Below are 19387 nucleotides of genomic sequence, written 5' to 3'. Positions count from 1 at the left end.
ATAAGAACCAATCTTTGAGGAAAACATCAAAACATTCATTGATGTACCAATTGAGTTTATTTCTTCAAGAATCAAACAAGTCAGTCCTAAAATTGTATTATTATTTAACTAGATATATCAAAGAGGTATGATATCGACAGGTTTATTAGTTCGTTTTTGAGATATAAGTGATTTAAGATTTTGCGGGAGACTGAACTCCTCTAGTTTTTTCATAAGTTTAAGACAGACAATGTTTCTGGAATATTTATATGGTTGCTTCTTATGATGTATTTTATAGAATTATGAAAAGAAAATAGGTGGTCAAAGGGCAAAAAAGTATAATGTATTTGAATGGATAAAACAAGAGGAGTCTGAAAATTTTGCTTATAACTCAAAACCTCAAGATCATATCTCCTTAATTTGTAGATTATCATTGACCCTCCAAAACTGAAATAATATGGGGCAGATGATGGATTTTATTCATTACTCTTTTTTTTTCAAAGAAAAGATTAAGCTAAAGTAAACATTGATAATTGGTAAGTTTCTGTTATCAGTATTGTTTATAATAGGCAAACAGTGAACGGATTAACAACTTATGCTTTGCATACTGAACAAATTGATAGAAAGTACAACAAAACATATCAAATTTTCTTGTTCTACCAGACATGAAGAAATTCCTGAATTTGAAATTTTAACAAATAGTTTGGAGCGGTGGGGCTGTTTTACACCAAAAGAATTATATATGGTCAATTTGAACAGTTTTAGAGCACCTTAGGTAATGAGACACCCTATGGCATATGAAATGTGTACTGAACATAGTTATGGAAATCATCTAAACATTTCCATTCATATTTGTTATATGTTTTAATAGCAAATTCAAAGAGATTAATCTTCATCATGATTAAATGAAATTTAGTACTGAATGAAAATTTCTTCTTTTTCACTTGCCTAGCCAAAGGCCAGTGTGAGTTTTTGCCAACACTTGGAGTCTGTTGTCCGTCTGGTGTTAACTCTATACACATCTTCATCTTCTCTGATGGATTTTTTCTGAACTTGGCATGAAGATGTATGGAAGTGCCTCTACAAATAATCCTTATTTGGTTCTGATTAGATAAAAAATATGGCTGTCAGAGATATTCTTGGTCATTTTCAAAAATGTAATCCTATGAATATAGTTTTGAAACTTTGTAGGAATGATCTATGGGGGGTCCTTTACAAAAGATCTTTGTTTGGTCATGATTGAATGAAAAACATGGCTGTCAAGTTTATAGAAACCCAATGGGACAAAATCGTCAATTAACCCCTGAAGGAGTTATTGCCCTTTAAAAGCAATTTTCACAATTTTTCGTAAATTTTTGTAAACTTCTTCCTTTCTTAAACTACTGGGACAAATTAAAGCAAACTTGGCCTCGATCATTATTAGAAAATCTATTTTGGTGTTAACCTTATTTAAAAATGATTTCCAAAACCACAGTACATTCAGGTGAGAGACACAGGCTCTTTAGAGCCTTTAGTTTATTTGAAAATATGCATCTTCTTTCATTCTGTAAAGTAGTTTTGAATCAAATATTGTACAAATGTCATGATCTATTAATATATGTTTACAGATTTTTAATTGTTTATTTTAGGCCAAACAAATAGATATAAGAAGATGTGGTATGAGTGCTAATGAGACAACTCTCCACCCAAGTCATAATTTGTAAAAGTAAACCATTATAGGTCAAAGTACTGTCTTCAACACGGAGTAATATGTTTATGGTTAGCCAACCAAATCCCAGACCTGAACTTTTTTTCTTCCAATAAATGAAACATTCATAGATATTCTACTCTAATAACTAAAGTTGTTCTCTTAACAATGACCACATCAGAATTTGTGTTAGTTACAATCCTCTGTTCGAGGGACGAGAGGATTGTAACTAATTTAAACCACAGTAACTTTTTGATTCAGTGGAACCAACCAATACATCAATTTTGTCATTATTTATTGCTCAGTGGAACCACCAATACATCAATTTTGTAATAAATATTTATTGTTGTTTTCCATATATAACCAACTGACCCATATTTAACTGTGGTGTAAAAGGGAATACAATACAATCATGACATTTAAGATTTCCAATTGATTTTTTCTTGAAAATTTGAAACAATGTCAATAATGGTATGTACTTTCCAAATACTGGTACCGTAAGAAAAGCATACCTTCATTATATACTTTTTTAAATATTTGAGTTTCAATTTGACATATTCCTGTTCAAAATGTCTTGAATTTAATACATGTATATTTCATTATTAGAAAATTTTATAACTATTGCATATAAATTTATTTTTAACTGATACCACTTTTAAGTCTATCCAGAACTTTATTAGTATATTTATTTGTCAATAAAGTATTTTGGATGTTTTTTATGGAGACTTTATCTGTGTGTATATATATAGAAATTTATAATTGCCCGTAGTTGTTCTCCTGAAATTTTGAAATGAAATTCCCAATATGAAATGACAGTTAAAAAAAAAAAATCTCACTTTTTGTGCTTATCCAGCCATTTTTTTTTTTTACTTTTGAGATGATGTTATATCTACAACATCATAATCTCTCCGTTTCTGTATCATAGCATAGTTTAATTTTTGATCTTATAAAGGCAGAACTGATGATTTTTGTAAAACAGTTATAATAAGAACAAGTTTCAGGAACATAAGATTTTCCATATTTGATGATAAAATTACGATTTTTATACGACCGCAAAAATATTTTTGTGGTCGTATATTGGTATGACGTTGGCGTCGTCGTCGTCGTCCTAAGACACATTAGTTTTCGCACTCTAACTTTAGTTTAAGTGAATGGATCTTAATGAAATTTTACCATAAGGTTCAATACCACAAAAGGAAGGTGGGGATTGATTTTGGGGGTTATGGTACCCACAGTTAAGGAATTAGGGGCCAAAAGTAAGCATTTTTGTAACTTCCAGACATAACTTGTGTGTAAGTGTATGGATCTCTCTGACATTGTACCACAAGGTTCCATATCACAAAGGGAATGCTGGGATTGATTTTGGGGGTAATTGCCTCCAAATTTTAGGAATTGGGGGCCAAAAAGGGGCAAAAACAAGCATTTTTCTAGTTTCATGACAATAACTTGTGTGTAAGTGTATGGATCTCTCTGACATTGTATCTCAAGGTTCCATATCACAAAGGGAATGCTGGGATTGATTTTGGGGGTAATTGCCTCCAAATTTTAGGAATTAGGGGCCAAAAAGGGGCAAAAAACAAGCATTTTTCTAGTTTCATGACAATAACTTGTGTGAAAGTGTATGGATCTTTATGAAATTGTACTACAAGGTTCCATATCACAAAGGGAAAGCTGGAATTGAGTTTGGGGGTAATTGCCCAAAAAGTTTAGGAATAAGGGGACAAAAAGGGGCAAAAAATAAGCATTTTTTTAGTTTCCAGACAATAACATGTGTTCAAATGTATGGATCTCTCTGAAATTGTACTGGACGGTACCATACCACAAAGGGAAGGCTGGGATTGATTTTGGGGGTAATTCCCTCAAAATTTTAGTAATTAGGGGCCATAAAAGGGCAAAAAAACAAGCATTTTTCTTGTTTCAGGACAATAACTTGTGTGTAAGTGTATGGATCTTTATGAAATTGTACTGCAAGGTTCCATATCACAAAGGGAAAGCTGGGTTTGAGTTTGGGGGTAATTGCCCTAAACGTTTAGGAATTTGGGGCCAAAAAACAAGCATTTTTATACGACCGCAAAAAAAATTTTGTGGTCGTATATTGGTATGACGTTGGCGTCGTCGTCGTCGTCGTCGTCGTCGTCCGGCGTCGTCGTCCGAAGACGCATTAGTTTTCGCACTCTAACTTTAGTTTAAGTGAATGGATCTCTGTGAAATTTTACCATAAGGTTCAATACCACAAAAGGAAGGTGGGGATTGATTTTGTTGCATCTTTTTTTTTACAAAAAAATCCATATGAAAGATTTGACACTATATTTTAAATTCTATTATAAAATAGATTAAGTTAGCACTATGGTAAATTTAAATGGGTAATTATGGTTGCAAATTCCATTGGAAATTTGAATTGAGATTATGACCATATCTTGAGGGAAAGAATTTTTTCTCATTTCAGATTTCAGAAATTAAAAAGAATTATTCTTCAAATATTATTTTTTTTCAAATTTCAAATATTGAAAAATTTCAAGAAGTAATCTTTAATTGCACAGTATGGCACATTAGATTTGTAAAATCTTTGACCACATATATATTTATTTGTTATGCTGAATCTAACCGTGTATTTAGATTTTTAATTTTGGGTCCAGTTTTCAAATTGGTCTACATTAAGGTCCAAAGGGTCCAAAATTAAACTTTGTTTGATTTTAACAAAAATTGAATATATGGGGTTCTTTGATATGCTGAATCTAAACATGTATTTAGATTTTTGATTTTGGCCCAGTTTTCAAGTTGGTCCAAATTGGGGTCCAAGATTAAACTTTGTTTGATTTCAACAAAAATTGAATATATAGGGTTCTTTGATATGCTGAATCTAAACATGTATTTAGATTTTAGATTTTTGGCCCAGTTTTCAAGTTGGTCCAAATTGGGGTCCAAAATTAAACTTTGTTTGATTTCAACAAAAATTGAATATATGGGGTTCTTTGATATGCTGAATCTAAACATGTATTTAGATTTTAGATTTTTGGCCCAGTTTTCAAGTTGGTCCAAATTGGGGTCCAAAATTAAACTTTGTTTGATTTCAACAAAAAATGAATATATAGGGTTCTTTGATATGCTGAATCTTACCATGTATTTAGATATTTTATTTGTGGGCCCGCTATCAAATTGGTTCATATTGAGATCAAAAGGGTCCAAAATTAAACTTTGTTTGATTTCATCAAAAATTGAATTATTGGGGTTCTTTGATATGCCAAATCTAACCGTGTTTTTAGATTTTTAATTTTGGTTCCCGTTTTTTAAATTGGTCTACATTAAGGTCCAAAGGGTCCAAAATTAAACTTAGTTTGATTTTAACAAAAATTGAATTCTTGGGGTACTTTCATATGCTGAATCTAAACATGTGTTTAGATTTTTGATTATGGGCCCAGTTTTCAAGTTGGTCCAAGTTGGGGTCCAAAATTAAACTTTGTTTGATTTCAACAAAAATTGAATATATGGGGTTCTTTGATATGCTGAATCTAAACATGTATTTAGATTTTAGATTTTTTGGCCCAGTTTTCAAGTTGGTCCAAATTGGGGTCCAAAATTAAACTTTTATTGATTTCAACAAAAATTGAATATATGGGGTTCTTTGATATGCTGAATCTTACCGTGTATTTAGATTTTTTATTTGTGGGCCCGCTATCAAATTGGTTCATATTGAGGTCAAAAGGGTCCAAAATTAAACTTTGTTTGATTTCATCAAAAATTGAATTATTGGGGTTCCTTGATATGCCAAATCTAACCGTGTTTTTAGATTTTTAATTTTGGGTCCCGTTTTTTAAATTGGTCTACATTAATGTCCAAAGGGTCCAAAATGAAACTTAGTTTGATTTTAACAAAAATTGAATTCTTGGGGTACTTTGATATGCTGAATCTAAACATGTGTTTAGATTTTTGATTATGGGCCCAGTTTTCAAGTTGGTCCAAGTTGGGGTCCAAAATTAAACTTTGTTTGATTTTCAACAAAATTGAATATATGGGGTCCTTTGATATGCTGAATCTAAACATGTATTTAGATTTTAGATTTTTGGCCCAGTTTTCAAGTTGGTCCAAATTGGGGTCCAAAATTAAACTTTGTTTGATTTCAACAAAAATTGAATATATGGGGTTCTTTGATATGCTGAATCTTACCTTGTATTTAGATTTTTTATTTGTGGGCCCGCTATCAAATTGGTTCATATTGAGGTCAAAAGGGTCCAAAATTAAACTTTGTTTGATTTCATCATAAATTGAATTATTGGGGTTCTTTGATATGCCAAATCTAACCGTGTTTTTAGATTTTTAATTTTGGTTCCCGTTTTTTAAATTGGTCTACATTAAGGTCCAAAGGGTCCAAAAATAAACTTAGTTTGATTTTAACAAAAATTGAATTCTTGGGGTACTTTGATATGCTGAATCTAAACATGTGTTTAGATTTTTGATTATGGGACCAGTTTTCAAGTTGGTCCAAGTTAGGGTCCAAAATTAAACTTTGTTTGATTTCAACAAAAATTGAATATATGGGGTTCTTTGATATGCTGAATCTAACCATGTATTTTGATTTTGGACATTGGACCATGATAGGTAAATTAAAAAAATTGAAGTTCTTAGACCACATTCTTTCTGTGTCAGAAACCTATGCTGTGTCAAATATTTAATCACAATCCAAATTCAGAGCTGTATCAAGCTTGAATGTTGTGTCCATACTTGCCCCAACTGTTCAGGGTTCGACCTCTGCGGTCGTATCAAGCTGCGCCCAGCGAAGCATTTTATTCTAGTTTCCAGACAATAACTTGTGTTCAAGTGAATGGATCTCTCTGAAATTGTACTGCAAGGTACCATACCACCAAGGGAAAGCTGGGATTGAGTTTGGGGGTGATGAATCATAAAATTGGGAGGGGATTTTTTTTTCCTTTTTTTTCTTTAAAATTTTCCATTTTAAATTGGTTATTTCTGATTTATATATAAAAGCAAATAATAATGATATGGTTTGAATAGGTAAATTAAAAAATTTTAAGTTCTTAGACCACTTTTATTCTGTGTGAGAAACCTATGCTGTGTCAAATATTTAATTACAATCCAAATTCAGTGCTGTATCAAGCTTGAATGTTGTGTCCATACTTGCCCCAACTGTTCAGGGTTCGACCTCTGCGGTCGTATCAAGCTGCGCCCCAGCGGAGCATTTTATTAAAATATCATTTGCTACTGTATTTTTTATTTAACACAATTTTTGTTTTATTGGTCTTATATTGTTTAAATAGACATTCTAAAACTATCAAGTAACTATTGTTGTTGTTCCTTCGGACTGTTTCTTAGAAACCATAATTGTGACAAGAGAAGGGATTATGGGTTAGTCACTATAGGTGGGTGTACATGTATGTTTTAATTATAAAACTCATTTATTATTTATGATCATCTTTAAGAGATATTATCACTTGTTGCCCCTATTGTTCTTGTTTATGTTTATAATAGTTTATGTTTGTTATTGATTATGAAATGTTTTTTTACTCAAATGTTTAAATATGTTATTGTTTAAAGAAATTAATGAATAAAAAGCTGTTTTGTCATGTAAAAGAGTGTCTTCCTTCTTTTCAAGAAACCAAATTCGTTTAATGTTTTATACAATTTAAATTAGTTGTTGTTGTAGACTTCATACGTTTTTTTTACAGTGTTTTCAAATATCAAATCTGTAATAGAACATGTAGAATTGGAGATGTACTGGTTTACCATTTTATGTCCGTCTGTTTGTTATAGCGCTAATTCTTGATCACATTTTTCTCATCAACTACACATTGCAGAATCCTGATATTTGGTAACAAACTTCAGTCTAGGAAAACATGATCTATTTTGTTGTTGTTTCTTTTGTGCTTGCTATATATTGATCTGATAAGTCCTGCCTTTTGCAACTGATTTTAATAGGTTGTTATCAGACCTGTTGGGACTAAATTGTTATTTTCTATTTAAGAAAGCAGAGCTTCGTGTTGGACGTTAGATTCATATGAACCATTTGAATTGTGGTTTGTGATTTCAGTTGAATGTGTTTATTATTAAACTTGCTGTTTAGGGCAAGACCTAAGGGCAAATGACGGGTACCACTATGGCTCTTTGGCAGTATCAAGATACAGGTCCGTATACAGAACCTTCATCAGTCAACCCGGGAATCTGGATAGAGCCCTCTAACAAAGTTTTTATTACATAAAAATTACCCTGTTTGTATACATTCCATTGACACAGAAAGGTCCCCATTTAAACATCTTTGGTAACACGAAAAGTCTTTATTTAGAAATCTCATATCATACTGTGTACCATACTATATACATTACATGAAATATTTTTCTCTTGACACTGCTAGGGAAAGAACACAGGGTAACAGACTATATCTCACTGGCCACCTTGGTCTCTGCTACGTGGAAATAAATATGGTCATGCTGAATAACATCCCTGTAAGCACAATGACAGTAACACTTCAGCATTAGAGTTAATTAAAAGCAGTTGTGATACAGCCAAATACATAAACAATAGTGAAAAATATAGACAATCAATTGAGAAGACTTATAAAGTATTTGCTTTAGTCATGTTCTTCTTTATGGGAGTGACTTTTGGCATAACTATATATCTTTCCTCTGTTATTAGAAAGGAAAGTCAAAATGCATTTTTTTGCGTTAGCCATGCCGCAGAATTTGGTAGTATATCCTTGGTGCAGGTGACGAGAAGCATAAACGTTGTATTACTCACTTTTGTACTTCTTTGGTTATTATCAATAACGTTTTATATGAGGTATTCAGATCTTCTTCGGCGATTTTTATTTTTGATTTTTGTATTAATACTTCTAGGGGGTATTTTTTTCATATTATTTGGGCGTTTGCAATCATTCAAATCATATACCGGTTTATGTATTGAATATTTTACGGTGTTATTTTGTGTTCGATACTTATAAAAATGATGTATGTTTTAAAAAATGTAGCATTAGCATCAGTAAATTTAAAAACAGGAAATATACATTTTTTTATGTTTTTATTCATTCCAATCATTTTTACTTTCTTATTGTTTGTTTTATCTATTACATCTAGTGATAACCAACAATTCGACAATTTCTATACCATGAACAATATAAATACACTGAACATAACAGCTCTAAATTGTACAGAATTTAGCACTGTAAATATCTCATGTACAAGTTTAACTTATACTATTACTTATGAGAATGGTGTCGATTTCTCTGTACAGTGTCGTACTGTCCCAAATGTTACAGAATACAATGGTACACATGGAACACTTACAGTGGAATCAGGAGTAACAGACTTGTCAGAAATAGGACTCATGTCTTTGTTTTGTTTGAATCTTTCGTTTCATGCAACATGTGCTTATAGTTTTTTAAACAGTATATTTATAGTATTTGTTAAGAAAATACTCAGAGGGAATTTCGATAAAATGATCCCGTTTATGAATGGACTGGCAGTGATGTTTTTATATGTAGATATATTGGCTCAATTTATGTTTGTATTTGTGAATTAGTTTGAGAGAATGTTGTAGAAAATAAATAAAAACTGAAACAATAACGACTAAAAATAATATATATGTCATTTGACCAAATCAATCCAACAAATCATGAATTTCCTCAAAATAATTATCCTGTGATGTTTTAGAAGTCATAAAAACATACCAAGGAATATTTAAAGTAAAACTGTCAGGTAAACATGTCAAAGTATACCGTGAGTGAAACAGTGATTATAAAGGTTTATCATGAACTGTTTACATAACAGGTAAAACATTACAGGATACTCATGGTCTCACAACAGGAATACCATGATCTGTTTACCTGACATGTAAACATCACAGGATACTCATGGTCTCACAACAGGTATACCATGATCTGTTTACCTGACATGTAAACATCACAGGATACTCATGGTCTCACAACAGGTATACCATGATCTGTTCACCTGACATGTAAAACATCAAAGGATACTCATGGTCTCACAACAGGAATACCATGATCTGTTTACCTGACATGTAAAACATCACAGGATACTCATGGTCTTACAACAGGTATACCATGATCTGTTTACCTGACATGTAAGACATCACATGATACTCATGGTCTCACAACAGGTATACCATGATCTGTTTACCTGACATGTAAAACAACACAGGATACTCATGGTCTCACAACAGGTATACCATGATCTGTTTACTTGACATGTAAAACATCACAGGATACTCATGGTCTCACAACAGGTATACCATAATCTGTTTACCTGACGTAAAACATCACAGGATACACATAGTCTCACAACAGGAATACCATGATCTGTTTACCTGACATGTAAAACATCAAATGATAATCCTGGTTGAAATAAAGGTTTACCATGACACGTTTTCCTGACAGGTAAAACATCACAAGGTAAGCATGGCCTCAATAAAGGCATAACTTGACATGTTTACCTGACATGTAATACATAACAGGATACTCTTAGTTACACTGAAGGTACACCATTACATGTATAACTGACAAGTAAAACATCACAGAATAATCATGGTTTCATTAAAGGTATACCAAGACACGTTTACCTGACAGGTAAAACATCACAGAATAATCATGGTTTCACTAAAGGTATACCAAGACACGTTTACCTGACAGGTAAAACATAACGAAATAATCTTTGTTTCACTAAAGGTTTACCTTGACATGTTTACCTGACAAGTAAAACATCACAGAATAATCATGGTTTCATTAAAGGTATACCAAGACACGTTTACCTGACAGGTAAAACATCACAGAATAATCATGGTTTCACTTAAGGTATATCAAGACACGTTTACCTGACAGGTAAAAAATCACAGAATAATCATGGTTTCACTAAAGGTATACCTGACATGTTTATCTGACATGTTAAACATCACAGGATACTCATGGTTTCACTAAAGGTATACTAAGACATGTTTACCCGACAGGTAGAACATCACATGATAATCACGGTTTCACCAAAGGTTTACCTTGACATGTTACCTGACATGTAAAACATCACAGGATGATACTAGTTTCACTTAAGGTATACCATGCCATGTTCACATTACAGATAAAACATCACAAGATAATCATGGTTTCACTAAAGGTTAACCTTGACATGTTGACCTGACAGTTAAAACATCACAGGATTCTCATGGTGTCACTGAAGGTATACCAAGACATGTTTACCTGACATGTTAAACATCACAGGATAATCACGGTTTTACTAAAGTATACCAAGACATGTTTACCTGACAGGTAAAATATCACAGGATTTTCATGATGTCACTTAAGGTATACCTAGACATGTTAACCTGACAGTTTATACTGTATATAGCCTTAGGGAACTAGATTTGTAATGTCACCATGTGTAGTCCAGCAGAGTTTAAACGTTTCATTTAGGAACCCAGCTCTTATATGGAAGAAGAAGGTAAAACATTAGAGGATTATCATGGTGTCACTGAAGGTATACCAAGACAGGTTTACCTGAAACTTTAACATCACAGGATAACTATGGTTTCATTAAAGGTATACCGAGACATGTTTACCCGACAGGTAGAACATCACAGAATAATCATTGTTTCACTAAAGGTATACCAAGACACGTTTCCCTGACAGGTAAAACATTACAGGATACAACTGGTTTCATTTAAGGTATACAGAGACATGTTTACCTGACAGGTAGAACATAATATGATAATTATGGTTTCACTAAAGGTATACCAAGACATGTTTACCTGACAGGTAGAACATAATATGATAATTATGGTTTCACTAAAGGTATACCAAGACATGTTTACCTGACATAGTTGTATACATCTACATCTACATCATTTGGACACAGTGTATTGTGTATTGTGTATACAATACGCTAATAAATAGATACTAATGATGTATAATCATGAGATGAGATGTTTTAATGTCTCCATGGTGATACATATATATTATTTGTACTTACAGTCGTGATATGCAATAACTGTTTAAAACTGGATTAAAAATAAAAAAAAAAAAAAACAACATACAGGCTCATTATGATCAAATAAAAATATGGAAGCACACCTTAAGATATTTTTGAAACATTTATTCTATATAAGAACCTTTGTACAAAATAAATGCATCTGAATTCATGTATTATTGTTATCGTCATCAGTTATGTATCACAACAAGCCCCTGATAATAAGTGATGCCTGGTCGATCGATGATGTAACATTACTAGTGATGCTTCATCAACCCTCAAGTTAACCTTTGACTGGTATACGTCATCAAATTAAAAATCCCCCCGCGTACACAGATATTCATGATTTTGTACTAATCTATTTCTCACGACAAAACATATTACATATAAATGTTCGTAAAAAATGTTTTCATGAAATTTCATTGATAAGTGTTTACAGTTTTAACATGTTTAAAAGCACAACTCAGGAAAACGATAGGCCAATGGGAACAGTCACAACCTTCCTATTTCAGTAACAACATGGTAAAACTATAAGAGTTGTTCAAAGTAGATGAGACTTGGTAGCGTGTTCGCCTCGAGTACGTTAGGTGGTGTGTTCGAAGCCCTACCGGGTCAAACCAAAGACTTTAAAATTGGTATTTGCTATTTCTCCGCTAAGAACGCGGCAATAAGGAGTAAGATCAAAGATTGGACGGTTCGGAGTCAGAATAATGTGCCCGGCTCAGCGTGTTTGTCTAGTACTAATCAGGGTTAAATTTCATATAACATAAACATGTTCTTGTCCTGAATATGCATTTAATTTGCCGCTGGACGTTAAACAGCAATCCATCTATCATCATCAGAAGTAGAAGAAGTAGAAGAAATTGCCAGTTAGCATTACTTCGGATTTCATGTAACATAATAAAAAGGAGAGAATAAATAAAACTAGAGGCTCCAAGGAGCCTGTGTCGCCCCCCATGATATTTTTGTTTATAATTGATGCATGAAATAATGCAACCATTATACTTTTGCTTTAGCTTCAGAGATATAAGCCAAAAACTGCGTTTTACCCCTATGTTCTATTTTTAGCCATGTCGGCCATGTTGGTTAACAGGCGGGGTCATTGGACACATTTTTTAAACTAAATACCCAAATGATGATTGTAGCCAAGTTTGGGTATATTTGTTTCAGTAGTTTCAGAGGAGAAGATTTTTGTAAAAGGTTACAAAAATTTACGAAAATTTTTTAAAAATAGACTTTAAAGGGCAATAAGTCCTTAAGGGGTCAATTGACAATTTTGGTCATGTTGAATTATTTGTAGATCTTACTTTGCTAAACATTATTGCTGTAAACAGTTTATCTCTATCTATAACAATATTCAAGATAATAACCAAAAACTGCAAAATTTCCTTAAAATTACCAATTGAGGGACAGCAACCCAACAACGGTTGTCCGATTCGTCTGAAAACCTGCTGAACATTTTTATTTGTCAGATTTACTCTAAATGCTTTATTTTTAGAGATATATGCAAAAAACTGCATTTTACTCCTATGTTCTATTTTTAGCCATGGAGGCCATGTTGGTTGGCAAGCGGGGTTGTCGGTCTCATTTTTTAAACTAGATACCCAAATGATGATTGCGGCCAACTTTGGTTAAATTTGGCCCAGTAGTTTCAGAGGAGAAGATTTTTGTAAAAGTTAACGACGACGGACGACGGACGCCAAGTGATGAGAAAAGCTCACTTGGCCTTTCAGGCCAGGTGAGCTAATAACATATGTATTCTTATTATTTCATATGAAGATTTTCGCAAATTGGTAGTACAGAATTTATATGAGTATATTAATATGTAGATTTTGACTGTTGTTAAACAAGATTAATTCTGTCAAGGAATAGTATACTTACGTCAATATATTTTGTCCCAGATCTGTTAATTATTTAATATATATTTTATTAGCACAAACTTACAACTTCTCGTCCAATCAAATGGCTTGAATTTGCTTTCTTATTTTCATAGTACATACTTTTTCTGTGTACTAAGTAACTATGCATGAATGACCACAAGGGTAAGATTTCATTGTATCGTCATCAAGATATTAAAACAAAAATTGCCACTGGCTATTTTGAAATAAATTGCTGTGTTCCAAATTAAATTGAATAGTTTGTAATTAGTTTGCACATTGATTTTGGAATATCCTGCTACTAAAATATTTGGATCTAAAAATGTTTTTGACAATTGCAAGTTTCTTACATTTAAATATAAAGAGTAACACATATTAAAATTGTGATAATTTATCATCCATGCAATTACTTTGTACACAAAAAAGTGTGTACTATGAAACCTTGTGAAGGGAAATTAAGGCAACTTGATGATGATTTTTTAACTTTCGTAAGGAAATTGATCTATTTTGTCGTGAAGTGATTGATTGATTGATTGATTGTTGGTTGCTTAATGTCCAGTGGCAAATATTTCATGCATGTTCACGACGATGTCATGAATTGAAAAACCGCGTAATGTCTGAAGGGAATGAGCCACCTATATAAATATATGTATACATATTCTGATAAATCTTTTAGTTTTACTTTGAAATAAAAAAAAACACAAAACCTATAATCTTTGATCGATCTGCAAGACTATCTATAAGGACATACTATCTGTGTGTTTCAAATTTATAATAGCTTTAGTTTTTCTATGAAATAAAAAAATGTTTTCAAAACATGTAAAGCTTCCACTGCAATTTAATTATTGCCTGCTTTTAGTCAAATTATTTTGTCATCTTACCATGTAAAGAAGTGCATGAATAGTATAAAACCGCTTTATATCAAAAACATACTTACACCAACAGCTACCATCTTTTCATTCTGGAGTCAAGGGCCTTTTGAAATCACGTATTTTACTATGATACTAGTGAGAAGATTTACAAAACATATAACTTCGTTAATAAACTACGTTTTACAAACACCTGTGATACAAGTAGTCAGCCAAAATAAACTATGAATAGACCAATTAAAAGATTAATTGAGTTGTAAATATGTGCTAAATTGGATGTAAATGTTAGACAATACTTGGTCATGTTTTATGAAGATTTAAAGCCCAAGGCGTAGTCGAGGGTTTTAAATGTTCATAAAACATGACCAAGTATTGTCTGACCAATTTAGAACATATTCACACCTTCGAGTGACCTTACAAATTAACCTTTCCTATTGTAATATTCAAACGTTCAAAAGAAATGTTAGTAAGGTTCAATTGTAAACTTCCTCATACTTGAAAGAATTAGTTATAATATAGATACATTTCATTCTAATTATGTGTAAACGTAATCAAAATGATAAGCGATCACATAAACCGGTTTCATAAAAGTATACGTGATGTATATAATTTAAATGAATGAACGAATGAACATTCCATAGCAAAAATCACTGTCACAAGAATAGAGAATTTATTTGGAAAAGTATTTCCGGATGTAAACTTGAGAGTTCCTTGTCTGATTGGAATGAAACTTACAAAACGGAATATATAGGAAATGGGAAGACGCTTGTTGATTTGGGGGTCAATAGGTCAAAGTTCAAGGTCATTGTACTAAAAATCTACACTTTTTGAAAAAAAAAACAATTTTCATATGGTCATTTAGTTTTTCTTGCTTTATTGTATAGAATGTGGAAAATATAGAGAAGAGGATGATACCTATCGATTTTGGAGTCAATAAGTCAAAGTTCAAGGTCACAGCATGTTACTAAACTAGTAACTTTTAGAAAAATATCGTTTCTTTAAATTATGACTTTTTTTTTTTAAATGTTTTGGCAACATTATCAGTCTTTTGCCCGTAAATTCACTTGGAGGGTCAGCCATAGTAAGGGGAACCCCATTGCAATTTGTTTAATGTGGATTAAAAAACAAGATAAGATAAAACCAAATAATTTATTTGAACCTATTCAATTATCTCAATGAACGAAATGTCCTATTCGGTAAGTTTGAAATAATCATTTAACGTTATATACAGAAGCGTCACCTTTAGAAGTAGCCACTAACAATGTATTGGTACATTGGTCATAGTGCAGAACTGTCGGATGAACCAGTCCAGCTCTTCGCGATAAAAGTTGTCTGTGGCGTTGTCCATCGGGAGATATGACGACCACATTGTGAGAAGCATATCCAACTACAAACACGTTACCGCCATTGTCTACAGAGATACCGAGTGGATAAATCAGAACGCTTGTATCACAGAATGTCCACAATATGTTACCATGGTAATCACAACAGGTTACACTGTTATTGTTGCCTTTTGTATAGATCAGTCTGTCAGCAAATGTTGTAACGTACGCATTAGGAGGTAGTTCGTCACGAAGAACATTGGCAATGGAATCATCACCAAGACTAATCATCTTTAGTCCTTTCTTCCTCGAACAATAAATCAAATGTTCGTCTTTGTATACTACTCCATAATTGCCTGAATTTACCTTTATTAGTTTCTTCAGTTTGTGCTTCTTTATGTCGATTATATTAATCTTATCTGATTCGGCAGATGTTACAGCAATCGAATCATTACCAATAAATGCCACATCAAACGTATGATCAATTGTCTTTATTTCAAAATCTGTTGATCCGTCTGATTTCAATACTTTTATTTCTTTTTGGTAATAACAGGAGAATACCATCCTACCATTTGGAAGCATTGAACAACCTCGGACCTCTGACAACCCTGTATTGATACGTTTCAGTAGCGTCAAAGTCAGTTTATGGATATTTCTGGTTGGAAGAGCTACCATAATCTGGGCTTGTCTATCTTTTTGTTTCTGAATGGCCAAATCACATCGAGCAGAACTGACATTCCTATCTTCAAACTTCTGTACGCTCTCTGTGATTTCCTGGCTATCAATATTTCTGGTTGAAAGAGCTACCATAATCTGGGCTTGTTTGTGCTTCCGTATCTGAATGGACACATTACAAAGTTCGGAAGAAACATTAATTTCTCCAAACTTCTGACCGCTGTCTGTGATTTGTTGTAAAGACTTGTTAATTTTGCATGAAATATTGACTTGATCCGTGGTGTCACTTTTGATCAGCAATTGAATAAATTTGTCTTCGATTGCCATATCTTTTTGAATATGCTTCATTGACAAAAATGTTTGCAGCTCCGATGCATACTGATTTATATTAGCAATATTTTTTTGGTATTTTGCCACCTTTTGTTCCTTCTGTTTTAAAGAAGTTAACAACTTTTGTATTTTGCTGCTTTCTTTTTGTTCCGTCGCTGTCAATTCTTTCATCAAATCATTCTGAAGTTTATCAAGGTGATTATTTATCTTGGTTCTGGTTTGTTTTATTTCTTCTTCGATTTCTATTTTCTGGTTTACCAGCGAAGTTAAATTATCTTCCCTGTTAGAACTAATCCGTTTGATATTCACAACAGCTTCTAGCAATGATTGATCGATTTCATGGAATTCATTTGAAGTTTTGACGTTTTTTATTACTTTGTTGATGTCAGTTACACATTTGCAACCTTTATGATATTTCAAACAACATTTACAGCATACACAATCGTGATTTCTACAGAAAAACTCGTATTTTCTGTTATGCATTTCGCAGACCTGTGCGATTTGAAGGATTTCAGTCGGTAATTTCTTGTAATCGACTATGGAAACTGTTGCATGGTGTTTCGTTCCCTTAGAAACACCATGATGTTCTTTACAATCTGTACACAGTCCTTCCTCACATTCGGAACACCAGACTTCTGATGGGTTGGTTATATGACGATTATCACAAACACCACACAGACTCCAATTACTGGCCATGATCCTGCAACACAAATGTTAAAGAGATTGCAAGAACCTAACAGATTACATTATATTCAAATTGCCATCTGAATCATGATTGTATAATAAGTTATTTGATTTTTGTTTACTTTACTTTAATTGGCAAATATTTCGGGAAAAATTCCATATTGCACTCCACGGAATAAACTGTAATATGATATTGTTTTCGTTTAGTATGGTGGGATGCCATATGGAATTCTTACCAATATTTCATACAAATTCTGGACGAAAACACATTAAACAATACTTAGAAAACGTGAGTTCTGAAACATTTTTGAACCGGAATGATGAGTGGCAAATTTGGGTTTCCACTTGAAAAATAGCGTCGTGTACTTCGTAGGGAAGATATTTAGCCTTCTGACAGTTCACCTTCATATACTTATAGATTATCGTTGGTCATTTCAACGAGATTGATTTTCTCGCTTGAGCCGTTACGACGAAAGTGAGAAAAGCAATCGAGTTGAGATGACTAATGATAATCTGTTTATCGCTATTTTACCTATGACGACGATGTTAATTTCATTGACCTGCACGTGCGCCCTTAGTTTTAGGCGATATTTTTTCATATCACTCTACTGTCCTGAGAAAGGAAATTATCAGTCAGTAAGATCAAAGGAAAATTTCGTAAAATAGCGATAATACATTATACAGACCTTTGAAATGGTTGATGCAACGATTCTCATACGTGAAAAGAATGTGACACTCTACCTATATGAGGCAATGTATACATTATTCAAATATAAAGTTGCTCATAATGTTTCCAGCTTAAATTTTTTAAATTGAACTGCTGATTTATATTCTAGTATTATAACAACAAACATCATTATTCATACTTTCTAAGCTGAATAAATTCCAAGAAAAATGTCCCATCAAACAACACTTTACATATGATTTTTTGAAATTTCAAACATTTCGACATGCTTGTTAGATTTCATTTAGATATGAATAAAAACAATCAATGTGACACAACGTCAGGACACGAAAAACCAAAAAGGCGCACATGGCCTTCAACATCAGGCAGGATACGAATAACACCAAAAACACATATAGTCTTCAACACCAGACAGGGCACGAATAACCAAAAAAAACACATATAGTATTCAACACCAGACAGGTCATTTTTCAAATAATCAAAAATAACCGAAATCTGCCATCAACACCAAGTTCTCAAAACAGCAAGAAGCCTTGAAATGATAAAATAGCTCATAACTACTGGGCATATCAAGAGAATAGTACCAACAACAAAACATATATTTAAACGTTCTTTTCAAATTTTACAATTGCAAGGTAATCTAATCGTCTGGGTTTTTTTTTCATTATTCTTCATAATACACAATTAAAATAGGTTTTCTAGAACATCAATCACACTTCCCTGACATTGACCAGGAATCGTAAGATTTTTTATAAGGTATTTTGATGCTTTGTGAAAAAAATGTTAACACAAAAAAATAAAGGAAACAAGAATTAGAATAGAAAATATGGAATCAAGTTACAAATACATTTTAGGTAAATATATAGTAAAACATTGAGCATGTTCAAACCTATCTGGTGAAAGATAAAAAACGAAAATCGACAAAAAGAAACTAACATACTGTATATGTGTGTGTATGGGTGTTTGACTGCAAGTGCAAGGGAGCAAGGGTGTGCTTTAAATTTGTTTAATACAGAGAAATTTGAAACAAAATACATACCTTAACAATATAAATAAGGAGATGTGGTATGCTATTTCCAATGAAACATATATCCAAAAGAATTTAAATGAAGCTGAATTAATTAAAGCAGTTACAAGTCACTCTACTGTCTTCCACAATGAGCTTAATCCATACCGTATAATGACATTTCTTGGTAATAGGAAGTTATATAGTTTCCTTGATTTAGATATTAAAAGTATATGGAAGTATCTCTTTATAAGTAAACAATCAAAGTTTTACATAAATAGTTTAAAAGATTACTC

Source organism: Mytilus californianus, unplaced genomic scaffold (genome assembly GCF_021869535.1).
Source record: "Mytilus californianus isolate M0D057914Y unplaced genomic scaffold, xbMytCali1.0.p SCAF_18, whole genome shotgun sequence".
NCBI lineage: Eukaryota > Metazoa > Mollusca > Bivalvia > Mytilida > Mytilidae > Mytilus > Mytilus californianus.
Note: the sequence above shows the minus strand (reverse complement) of the source record.